The sequence below is a fragment of the Octopus sinensis genome, unplaced genomic scaffold, assembly GCF_006345805.1.
Source record: "Octopus sinensis unplaced genomic scaffold, ASM634580v1 Contig20285, whole genome shotgun sequence".
Taxonomy (NCBI): Eukaryota; Metazoa; Mollusca; class Cephalopoda; order Octopoda; family Octopodidae; genus Octopus; species Octopus sinensis.
The window spans coordinates 275882-286759 of NW_021837025.1; the positions used below are offsets into that span (position 1 = coordinate 275882).

Consider the following 10878-nt stretch of genomic DNA (forward strand, 5'->3'; position numbering starts at 1 on the left):
GCTACATGCAGTGTTTCGAACATGTCTCGCAAATGGGAATAACAACTCTCTGCAGTAAACATGTCCAAATCCACGTCTGTTCCCCCAAATATCTCATCCTCGGTCATTTCTCGGAAGAAATCCAAAAATGGAAAGATCTCAGCCACAGATACCACCTCACAACTCCGGGTAGAATCCAAAAACTTTTTCCACCGTGGTTTAATCTGTCCGACTAACACCAAAAATAACCTCGTTATTGTAGAACACCCAGGATGTCTCACACGTGTGCTCAACCCACGTTGTTATGGACAGTGACTTTTGGAGACGACTCACCTGATCGAGCAGTTCGAGTCTCTTCGCCAAAATGTAGTCCACTCTCCCATAACTGCCATTTCAGCCAGACTCATCTCACCGACTGAAGCTCTCCTCCGTGTCCAAGTCCTCTTCTCCATGACCCAGTCTCAAAAGGTGCCTCTCTGAAATGTTGAGGGATATTAGTTTCTCAAATAATTGATTTAATGCCTTGTGTCATTAAAAGGGGTCACTTGGTTGGAATTGGTCACGATGAGTGTCCTTCCACCATTCTGATAGAGATTGCTGATTATTTGGGCTGCCACGTCTGTCTTCCCCGTCCCGGGAGGACCAACAATCAAAGTCAGTCCAGGCTGCATTCCAGCATGAATGGCCTCCACTTGTCTCGGAGTAAACCTCACAGAATTACTGTCCATATATCACCACCACTACCGCTTTGGCTGAGGTAGAAAACGAGGAAGACTGTACTTTGGTGCCTCGGACTTGACTGTGATGGTACCCTCGGAGGAGAATGTCAAACTGGACTATTATAAAAGACATACACGAATGGAGGCGTCACATCACCATTTAACTGATAGCGTGGAAAACTCTGTGTCAAATGATCATAATCGACGAATGTGTCACTCCAGTTAAAAGTCGATATACCAGACTCTGTTTTCGAGTGAGAAGGACTGGAAGGGTCTCCATATCCGAGAAATGTTTCACCTATCCAATCGGGGACCATAGATTTGGTGTTGACAAGTCCTCGAATAGTCTCCAACACCGCCTTAAAATTGTTGACTTCTGGCTTCCTCCTCATAAAGACATTGAATGATTGGTAAATATCCAAATGCTGGTCTCCCTCCAAATCCAATTGATATTGAATAGGGTCGAGACTCACTCTGTAGACTCGGTCATCGTCCACCAAAATAGGCCGAGGCTGATCTGCGGGGTTACCGAGAATGTTCACTCAGGTCGATCTCATTGCCGTCGTCGTCCATTACTGCTTTGATCTCACATCCCCGCACTGACTTGATCCACGAACGGTCAAACTTGTCTCTGCTTGTTGGGCCAGTCGGCTGAGGATAAATCCCCACAAGAAATCCAACATCATGCTTTTGAAGGCCTACAACTTCAAAATGATTGAATACCTTCCCATTCCTTTTTAACATCTTTCGGAAGGTTAAGATGCAATGTAAACTCCCCAATCACACATGATGGATGTTTTTTCCCCAATTTCGGCTTTCCTACTTCAATGATCCTCAAATTGAAGACAGGCTGAGCCATCCGAGCCCATCCGTCGAAGGACACTTCTCCATCCCCCAGCGGACTGAAATGTGACTTTATTCAATCAACTATGGCTTAAGTCGGCCTATCGAATTCTCCAATTCCTGTCTAATCTCATCTACCACAATTAACACAATCCTTACACGTAGACTCCATTCGAAATAATTGGAAGTTACGAGTGTAATAGTCGAAAAATGACAAGAACTGGAGACTCAGTTGTGGGAGCGAAAAACAGTCTAAATTTGTAGGACAATCCAACCTTTCGAGGACACTTGTTCCCGACTGAGCAGACTGTCGTCCCAAATTACCCGTTCTGTAGGGTAAAGTGGCAGATTGTTCAATTTCTGAATTTGCAGAGGCCGACGGACATATTTGGCCAACTAAACACATAAATGAAATCACCCACCATTATTTCGACCAAAATATCCTCACAGGTCACAAACGAGTCATTCTCGCCAATAACCCTCATAGCACGTGCAATCTTCTTTAAGTTCTCAAATCTTGATAAATTGACAAATTCTACCCCAGTTGTCTCAAAGCTGACTCAATCGCCTTTCGGTTGTCCGCGGAGGCCACGGAAACCAACGTAAAATTCTTCAATCGGTCTGGGTTCATTTTAAAGATTTGTTTTTGTAGTGAAATAATCCCCCGGTAGTGAATATCCACAACTTCACTCCTGGAAAGCTCATCCCCTGTCGATAAATCAATTTCAGCATAAAAATATTCCTCCAACACATCCAATAACTACAAAAAATAATCAAAAAATAACAAACCTGACAAAAAACCGGCGACGTGTACAAATCAATCCTCCTTAGCCTCACAAGCACGTGCGAAGAATCCAATAAAACATGAAAGAACCTTCGATTATAATAAATACTTTCCAATGTAATCAAAAAATTGATAAAGTGTAAAGCATATATTTCTAAGTAATAATTTCCTCAAATATCACCTGATTGCTCTCCCGGACCTGAGTTTAGGAACCTCTCCACCAGTCTGTAGAGGAATTGGGAGTGAAAGTCCTCCAGGGCTTGTTCCTGCTCATTCATTCGGGCATATTTCCTCTCGTAAGCACGCCATGCCTTTGCCCAGCGGACGTTTCTGGAAAGTTCGGAATTTCGACGTTCCTCGTCAAGAACAGTCCACATTCGGACAAATACCACTTTCTGGACAGTAGGGAGAATAAAATCAATGTGCTAAGACTATAAGTGACTAATAAGCTTACTAGGCTACTGAAACAGTTTTTGAAGAATATGATTATCTGCTCTTGGGCTGAGGACTTGATGATATTCGACGACAAAGCCAATTCCATTAATTTATGGAAGAAACAAGCAAAGTCGGGAGCAGTTTTGTATGGAAAGTACTATTATAGGGATCAATAAGTCACCTCCCAGGGAGGAATACGCTCACTAAATCTATCGTTTATGTCAGCACATAGTGATATAAGTTGGGAGATGTCGATTTCCTGTAAAGATTGTTTAATTTATTATGTACATTAAGAGACGAGACCATTCAGCGTGCAACCGGTTGACCACCTGAACTTTTTTTAGTTTATTTTTTATTTTAATATTTAAATAATTTGATACATTACTAATATTTAATATAATTAAACATATTGTAACCAAAATGGAAGGAGACCGACTGGGAGGAGTAGAGAGGACTCGCTAAACTACTAAACTTTTAATTTTATAAAAAATGCTTTTAAAAATTTTATTATTAAATTATATATTATTTATATACATTTAAGATGTTTTAAAAAAAATATTTTAAATATTTTCACGTTTAAATTGTGTTTGTGAGGTGGTTTTTATTTGATCAAAATATTACAGGTATGAAAAAACGACAAAATGTATCCTGCATTGTAAAATCGGTAACTGATTTTGAAATTACCGTCGACATCGACGACAAGTCGACTGGTGTTATATCCATCAAAAACATATCTGATGCATATACAGCTAAATTACGTCAATCACTCAAGAAAAAGATACCAATTGTTACTATTTTATCAAAAGTCTTAGCAAATTCCTTCCCTGAAGGACCTTTTCCAGGAAGGCCAGTCTATCCAAGCAGCAATTCTCTCAAAACAGTCTCCTTCCCACTTCAATATGTCAGTAAACCCAGCGGACGTCAATAAAGGACTCACATTAGAAGACCTAACCAATGAAATGGTTTATTTGTGTCAAATAATTCCCAGGTGTTACAAGGAAGTGTTGTTTCCAACAAATCAAACACGTTTTTTATAGATCTCGGACTAGACTCCGTAGTCGGTCGATGTGGGGACTCGAATTTGGCATTATTTCATATTTACCAGTTTCGGCTGCTGGTAGGAAAGGGTTTTTGTGATGAAAACGAGAATATCAAGTCGGTTCAGGTCGAATTGGTGTTTTTCCGTTTTTTACGTTTTTAAGGCCATCCGTGGGGACATTTGTGAGGTGGGGGATTTGGTTGATGGTACAGTCGTTTCAAATAGAGAAAACAAACCACCACTTATAACTTTTGGCGGGAAACACAAAGTTTGATAAAATTATCATTTCAGGGAGTTCTTGTTGAGAAGAGTACTATTTCTGTTGGAGATCACGTGACCTGTCGAGTTGTGGCAGTGAAGGGGACTCTTTGCAGACTACTGATTCACGTGGGTCATATTTGTTATGTTTCAGAACCCCAAAATAGACCCGTTCGACTGGAGTCAGTTCAAAGTGGGGATGGTATATATATGCACGTGATTTGTAGTGTACGGATGTTCAAGTTGTTCATAAGTATGAGGATGAAATGGCTGTGAGGATATGTGGGACGTATTTGTTTGCTCGATTGCCGCGGAGACATCTCAGTGACTGTGTGGATACCTCGAATATTCTGTTCCGTGGTATCAACGTCAAGGATACCCTCAAAAACTGCCGATTTTTTAAAATTGGGACTAAATCGGTGATTTTTGTTTAAAATGTCAGATTGTCTCAAAAAAGTCATCTTTTTTCAAAAATAAGACAATTCCAGTCAAGTTCGAAGATTTTCGGGTTATTTTTGTCTATTAGATTTGGCAGATTGACGAGTTGTATTCCGGGTATGTGTCGGCTGTCAAGTCTTTTGGAGTGTTTGTGGAGTTTTCTGCAGGATTTGTCGGATTGGCTCCCCCACAGGTTAGCCAAAATAGAAAATGTGCAGAGATTGAGTACAAAGACTCCCACGGACTTTGAAAGGCATATTCGACCCGGTGATGCCGTCAATGCAATTGTGGCGGACATTGACTATGAAAATCAACGTTTTATTGTCAACCTTCGCCAGGCCGATTGTTGCTACGTGGCAGAGGATCTTCAAATTGATTATCTGGAGAATGCGTGTGGTCAATATTGCTGTGCTTGTGAGGAATATAAAGTGAGGGGGACTGACGGGACTGTCATTTCTGCGAGTGTGGGTCAACTTTTGAGTGCAGTTGTGCGGAGGAATCAGACCACGGGGGTGTATTACTGCAGGATTGCCAAGGGGTTGTACGGGTATCTGGTGGATGCAGAGGAGTCTCGGGCATTGGAGGGGTCACAAAAAGTGGTCGTCGTGGGATTTAACGGAGAAAAAGGATTGGTTATGCTGTCACAGGACAGTTTCCTAATTTCGGGCATTCAGAAAGGACTTGAACTGCACGTTGGACAGATTGTGGAGGCTAAAGTTATCGCAGTGCTTTCCCATTTTGCGACTGCCAAAATTACAGTCAAAAAAGTGTCCCTGATTGGATTTATATCAGTCAAGAAGGTTGTTTTGGATTATTGGTAGGCTACAGTGCTGTAATGATTTTTTTCCTGAAACCGAACTGTGCATTGGCCATAAGTTGTTTGTGCAAGTCAAAAGGTGTTGTTTTGTGGCAAATATTCCAGATTTGTTAATAATTTTGCATATTGTGTCCCTGTGAGTGGTAAAGAAGTGTCGGAAACATGTGAGCCTCTTGCTGTTGGGACGAAAGGTCGGGGGAAAGTGCTTGTAGTGGAAAAACGGCAGTTGGTTGTAGCTTTGAATGGTCATTTGGGACGAGTTCACATCACGGAAATATCAGATTCCGTCAAATTGGTCGTTTTTTGTCTTTGATTGAGCAGGGAAAGAATCCGTTGACTGAGTATAAACGAGGACACGTGTGTAATGTAGTTGTCCTGTCCCTGTCTTCCAAATGTTATCGAAATTAGTATATATTTAGTATATTACTCACAAGCTCTCAGTCGACCCGTTTAGATGGTAAAAAATGTGAGTTGGTGGAATTGAGTATGCGGACGAGTCGATTAGACAGCGGAGAGTTTAAAGTTGGGGAGATGGTGAGTGGATTTGTGGACTATGTTGGACGGAAACGCGGAATCCGTGTTTTGTTGTCACCTGAAAAATCAGGTTTCCTTGACCCATTGCAATGTTCCCGAAATATAAACGTAGAATGTTTTATATCACGGAATTAGGTTATAAGACACGTGTCTAAACATTTCCGGCCTTTCCAATGCATAAAAGTGTTTGTGGTGGGAAAGGAGACTCAACTGAGTTTATCCGTGATTAACAGTACTCCGGGGTTGTAATTCGCAGGCACGTTGGATTATTCACTGCAGGACGGACAGCGGGTGATTGGGCGTGTCATGGAAAGTGGGGACATAATATTCCCCAATAAGACAATACTGAGCTTATCTGAGTCGGGGAGTGGGCGTTGTGGAGTTGGAGATTACGTTGAATGTAGAGTAATAAGAACTGCGAGTGGAATGTCAGTAAAGGCTATTTTTGAGCCGAGTTTGCCTGGTCTGGCTGTACAAGACTCGTCGGTGAATGTTGTTTTGGAAGACAAGTTTCCGTGGACTGAAGAAGCTGATTGTTCTTCTGATGAGGGGACGGATCCTTTCCAATTAAAGGGTGATTCCGTTGTCCCGATTCACGGTGATATTCCTCCGTTAAAACGGAAAACACCACAAAATGAGGGGAAACGAGCTCTGAGCATAAGATCTGCTGAGAAGAAACTAGTAGACGATGGATATCGCCTTCCATCCTCCAATCTGGACTATGAACGATTAGTACAGGCGTCCCCATCTAGTTCCATTGTCTGGCTGCGCTACATTGCCTACTATTTGGAAAATTCCAATCTTTCGGGTGCTCGTGTGGTGGGGAAACGCGCTTTGGATTCGATATCCCCGAGTGACGAGCAGGAGTATTTCAACGTGTGGGTGGCTCTCCTGAATATGGAGAACATGTACGGAACTCAGGAGAGTTTCGATTCTTCCCTCAGAGAGGCGGCTCAGCTGAATGATAGTGTGCGAATATACATTCAGGCTGCTTCTATTATGGACGGTTCTGGTAAAACACAGGTTTCTAGGCGAGGTTTATTGTAGGAGGCGGAAACGTGTTATTTGAAAGCTCTGAAATGCGGCAATTCTCGACTGGAGGTGTGGTTGGAGTTGATGTCTTTCTATTTTCGCAATGGAATGTTTGAGAGTGGTAGAAAGCTTATTTTTCGTTCTGCTCAGTGTTTTCCGCCAAAAACTCGTATATATGTATTTAGTGAGTATTGCAGACATTGAAGTGGTCAAGAGATCAGCTCACCACGAGTACAAGTATGGAGATCCTGAGAAGGGAAAGAGTGTATTTGAGAATTTGATTTCAACATATCCCCGACGGACGGACATTTGGTTTATATATGTCGATGCACTCGTGTCTGCTGGGCTTATTGAATTTGCGAGGGAAGTGCTTACTCGAGCAATCAACCTGAGCTTGGCCCCCAGAAAGATGCAGCCTGTCTTTAAAAAATTTATTGAGTTTGAAAAAAATCATGGAGATGAAGGAAGGTTGAATTATGTTAGAATGAAGGCTGCTGAGTTTATTGATGATCGTCACTTGAATTGATTAATATTTTTAATTTTTTGTCTTTGTATTTGACTCTTAGTTATATTTTAAGTCCTGTCAAAACTTCTTAAGATTGATAAATGTTTAATTTATAATCTTCTTCTGCTAATTAAATACTAAATAGTTAATTTAAATAAATTGACAATAAAAAAAAATTTATAATCTATGTAAAAATTATCTTCTAATATTCGAATACTTTCGTCATACCCCAACGAAAATTTACTTTTTGGTTAAGGTTATGACGTCCCTCTATTGCACAATGTTCAATAAACACTCATACAAATGGCATTCAATGTCGAAGAAATAACTTCCTTATTGCAAAGAACACAACTGACGGGGGATTTGAGTTGCTATGGAGTCCCTCCAAACCACAAAATATAGTAATTCCAAAACATCGGCTGTTTTCGAGGCAGACACACGTACAACCCTGCCACTATTCATACAAAATAACGTGAATTATTATTTTGTGCACTAACGGAAAATCATAAGCTAATTAAATTTGCCTTGTACAACAGTTAGTATTCTTTTACACATACATTTTCACGCCGCCCGTTATTGGTCTGGTTCCCCATTTAATTTGAAGCACCGCAATCCTGTTTAAGACGGACCACAAGCGCGATACATGCCTGAAACGTTGTCGTTGGAAGAAGCCTGTAATCTGCTATCAATGATTTGAAATTAATTGAATTTAAAGCATCAAAGGGCTGGCCTGAAAAAGTTTGAGCACGTTACAGTTAAATACTTAAAAATTATATTAGGAATCATATGGTTATTATTATTATTTTATTATTATTTAAAGACCAAACACGGGCAAAGCCAGTTAATTATAGTTATTCCCGTGATCGCCGATCCAAACGAGGGAGATCCTTCTGAAAGGTTCAATCCTTCCCGCAAGATCGGCCTGAGACGACGATGTCCCAGGGTCTGAGAAGCTAAGAGTCCTTTTTCGGTAGGCATTAAGTGCCTCCTGAGCGTTGCCATATCCGAAGGAATTTCCAACAGACATGGTGGACCCCGTAACGCCACGCTAAGCCCGGAAGGTAAGAGATCCCCATTTCCAACTGTGTCGTGCCAGAAGTACTCGTTGCCTCACGGGCAGGGGAACGATAACGAGAATTTGCCCCAGGATGAAAACTGGCCTCCTTCGGAATCGAACTCACGACCGTCCAAATCCATTATCCATAGCTTAGTCTTCAGCCAAGGGGTCAGGTTTCAGTTGGTTATAGCAATTTTCTTTCAAAAAAATTAATGATTAAAATGAAAAAATGTTTACAATTCAAATGAAACGGGTCTGTTGTATAAATCAATTCCATCGAGAACGGTATTAAAAACACTCAAACTTGTTTTAAGATATTAAAAGATCGGATTTTATTATTATTCTGTGGCAACATGTCAGGGACCCACAAACATCAACCTTCGGTCATTGAAGATTTAAAAAACCTTGTTGTTTCGAAAATTTCGATCCTGCGAAAACTTTGATCCTGAACATTCTTTGAAATTCTGAATGACAGTCAAAATTTGTAACAATTAACTTCTAGAAAGGGATTCAAATTAAAAAAAATTCTAATTTTTTTGATAATTGCCCTGCTCATAGAATAGATGTTCAATAAAAGGCCGTTAATGTTATTTTTCTAACTGCTATTGCAACGGCCGCACTTCAACCATTGGACAAAGAAGTTACAAAATCTTTCAAAGCATCGTTCTTGTCTAAAAAGTTATGTTACATTCCAGAAAAAGTGCCTATTTGTCAATTTCAAGTATTGAAAATTATTTAGTTTTCGTTTTTGTAATTTATAGTATTTTAAAAAAATATTAAAGCTGCGAAAATTTTCATTTATTTTTCATAAAAGGAAGTAATTGGAACATGTATAAGGAATTGTTTTAAACATGCAAACTGATGCATGTTAGATGCAAATGAAATTGTAACGTTGTCTGAGAATTGTCAAATTGAAAATTATGATGCGTTTATTTTCATAGAAAATGTACAGAAGCTTACAATTTCAAGTAGTGCGACTATTTATTTAATAAATAAATAGAAAATGTACATGATCCTATGAAAGAAGATGAGTTTTTTTAAATAGAATTCAATGAAAATGATAATTTTGATGAAGATAATAATACAAAAAACAGGGTTGAGGATTTAACAGATAAACATTTTGATAATCTAAAAATTGCTACTGAAAAAAGAATACTATCAAGTTTTACAAATAATCGAAAACATTTTCATTCAACCCGGAAATTTTGACGTTAATAGGGCTACTAACTTAAATAAAATAATTAGGACCCTCAAGAATTACATAATGTAGACAATTGGGTGATCAAAAATAAACCTTGCTTTGAAAGTTTTTTTTATAAATTCTGTTATACGCTATTTTCTAATAACCGCCAAATATTTAGAAGTCCCATTTTTGGCAGATATGAGAGATTTTACCTACAAATGTTGAATTCAGTTAATAAGAGGGAAGACTACCCTATTAGTCATTCTAATTCTCTCACTATTGAGATTTTATTATAATTGTTTCACTTGCTTTACTTTTTATTTATTTCATAATCTATGATGACAGTGATTTACAAAACGGGTTTGAAAAAATTGTCAATTTTTTATCAGTTTTGGAAAACACTCCAAAAGTATTTACATTCAAAATAGAGCTAAATCTCTTAATTTAAAAATTCTATCGAATTTAAAAAATTGGGTATACTTTTAATAACATTTGATTAATACAATAACATTTCAGGTTTAAAATGAGTCTTACAAAAAGCAAAGTGGAACAATAAAATTATTTAATAAACCATGTCATCATTTTTTAACACCGATGCTCTGAATTCTAGGGAATACGATGTTGCATAAAGATGGAGTGATTGTACATAATGAGTTAATCATACTTTCTTTTAACTATTGAAGTTATGTAGTTGACAAAGCTTCTTGTCTTACTCCATCCAAAATATTTTGAGTCTTTTTATATCAGCTTTGAATACTGACCAAATATTCTCAATTAGGTTGTGAATTGGGCTATAGGGACCCAATATTTAAATTTTATTTCCGATGAATTCATTTTCTTCGAAAATTTTTTCAAATCCTGAAAGGGATGGAAAATTGTCTAGTAATAGCACTACTTGGAAATTGTAAGCTTCCCTAACTTTTCGTAGACAAACTCTCACCAATTCATCGGCAAATTCTTTATCAAATGATCCAAGTTTCAATTCATAATGTGTCAATCTAAGAGGCCAATACAACAAATGAAATGCACCTCGCGAATTTGTTGCAACGATATTAGCCCTTGTACTTTTTTGAACGACTCTTTAACGGGATATATGCATGCTGAGATTTGTTTCATCGATAATATCAGAATTTTCTTCTATTGATATTTTAATATTGAAGTAATAAATTTTTTTCTTTATTTAATTGACTATTGTCTTTCTTTGATTTATAGCTGAATCTTTAAAAGAATAACAGGAACTGTCCGAGTAAACTCA

At 38.6% G+C, this 10878-nt stretch overlaps 1 pseudogene; it reads right to left on the bottom strand.

The window, feature by feature from the left end:
• Positions 1-387: 387 nt before the first annotated feature.
• On the bottom strand, positions 388-4518 carry LOC115232286 (annotated as a pseudogene).
• Between the last annotated feature and the right edge of the window lie 6360 nt (positions 4519-10878).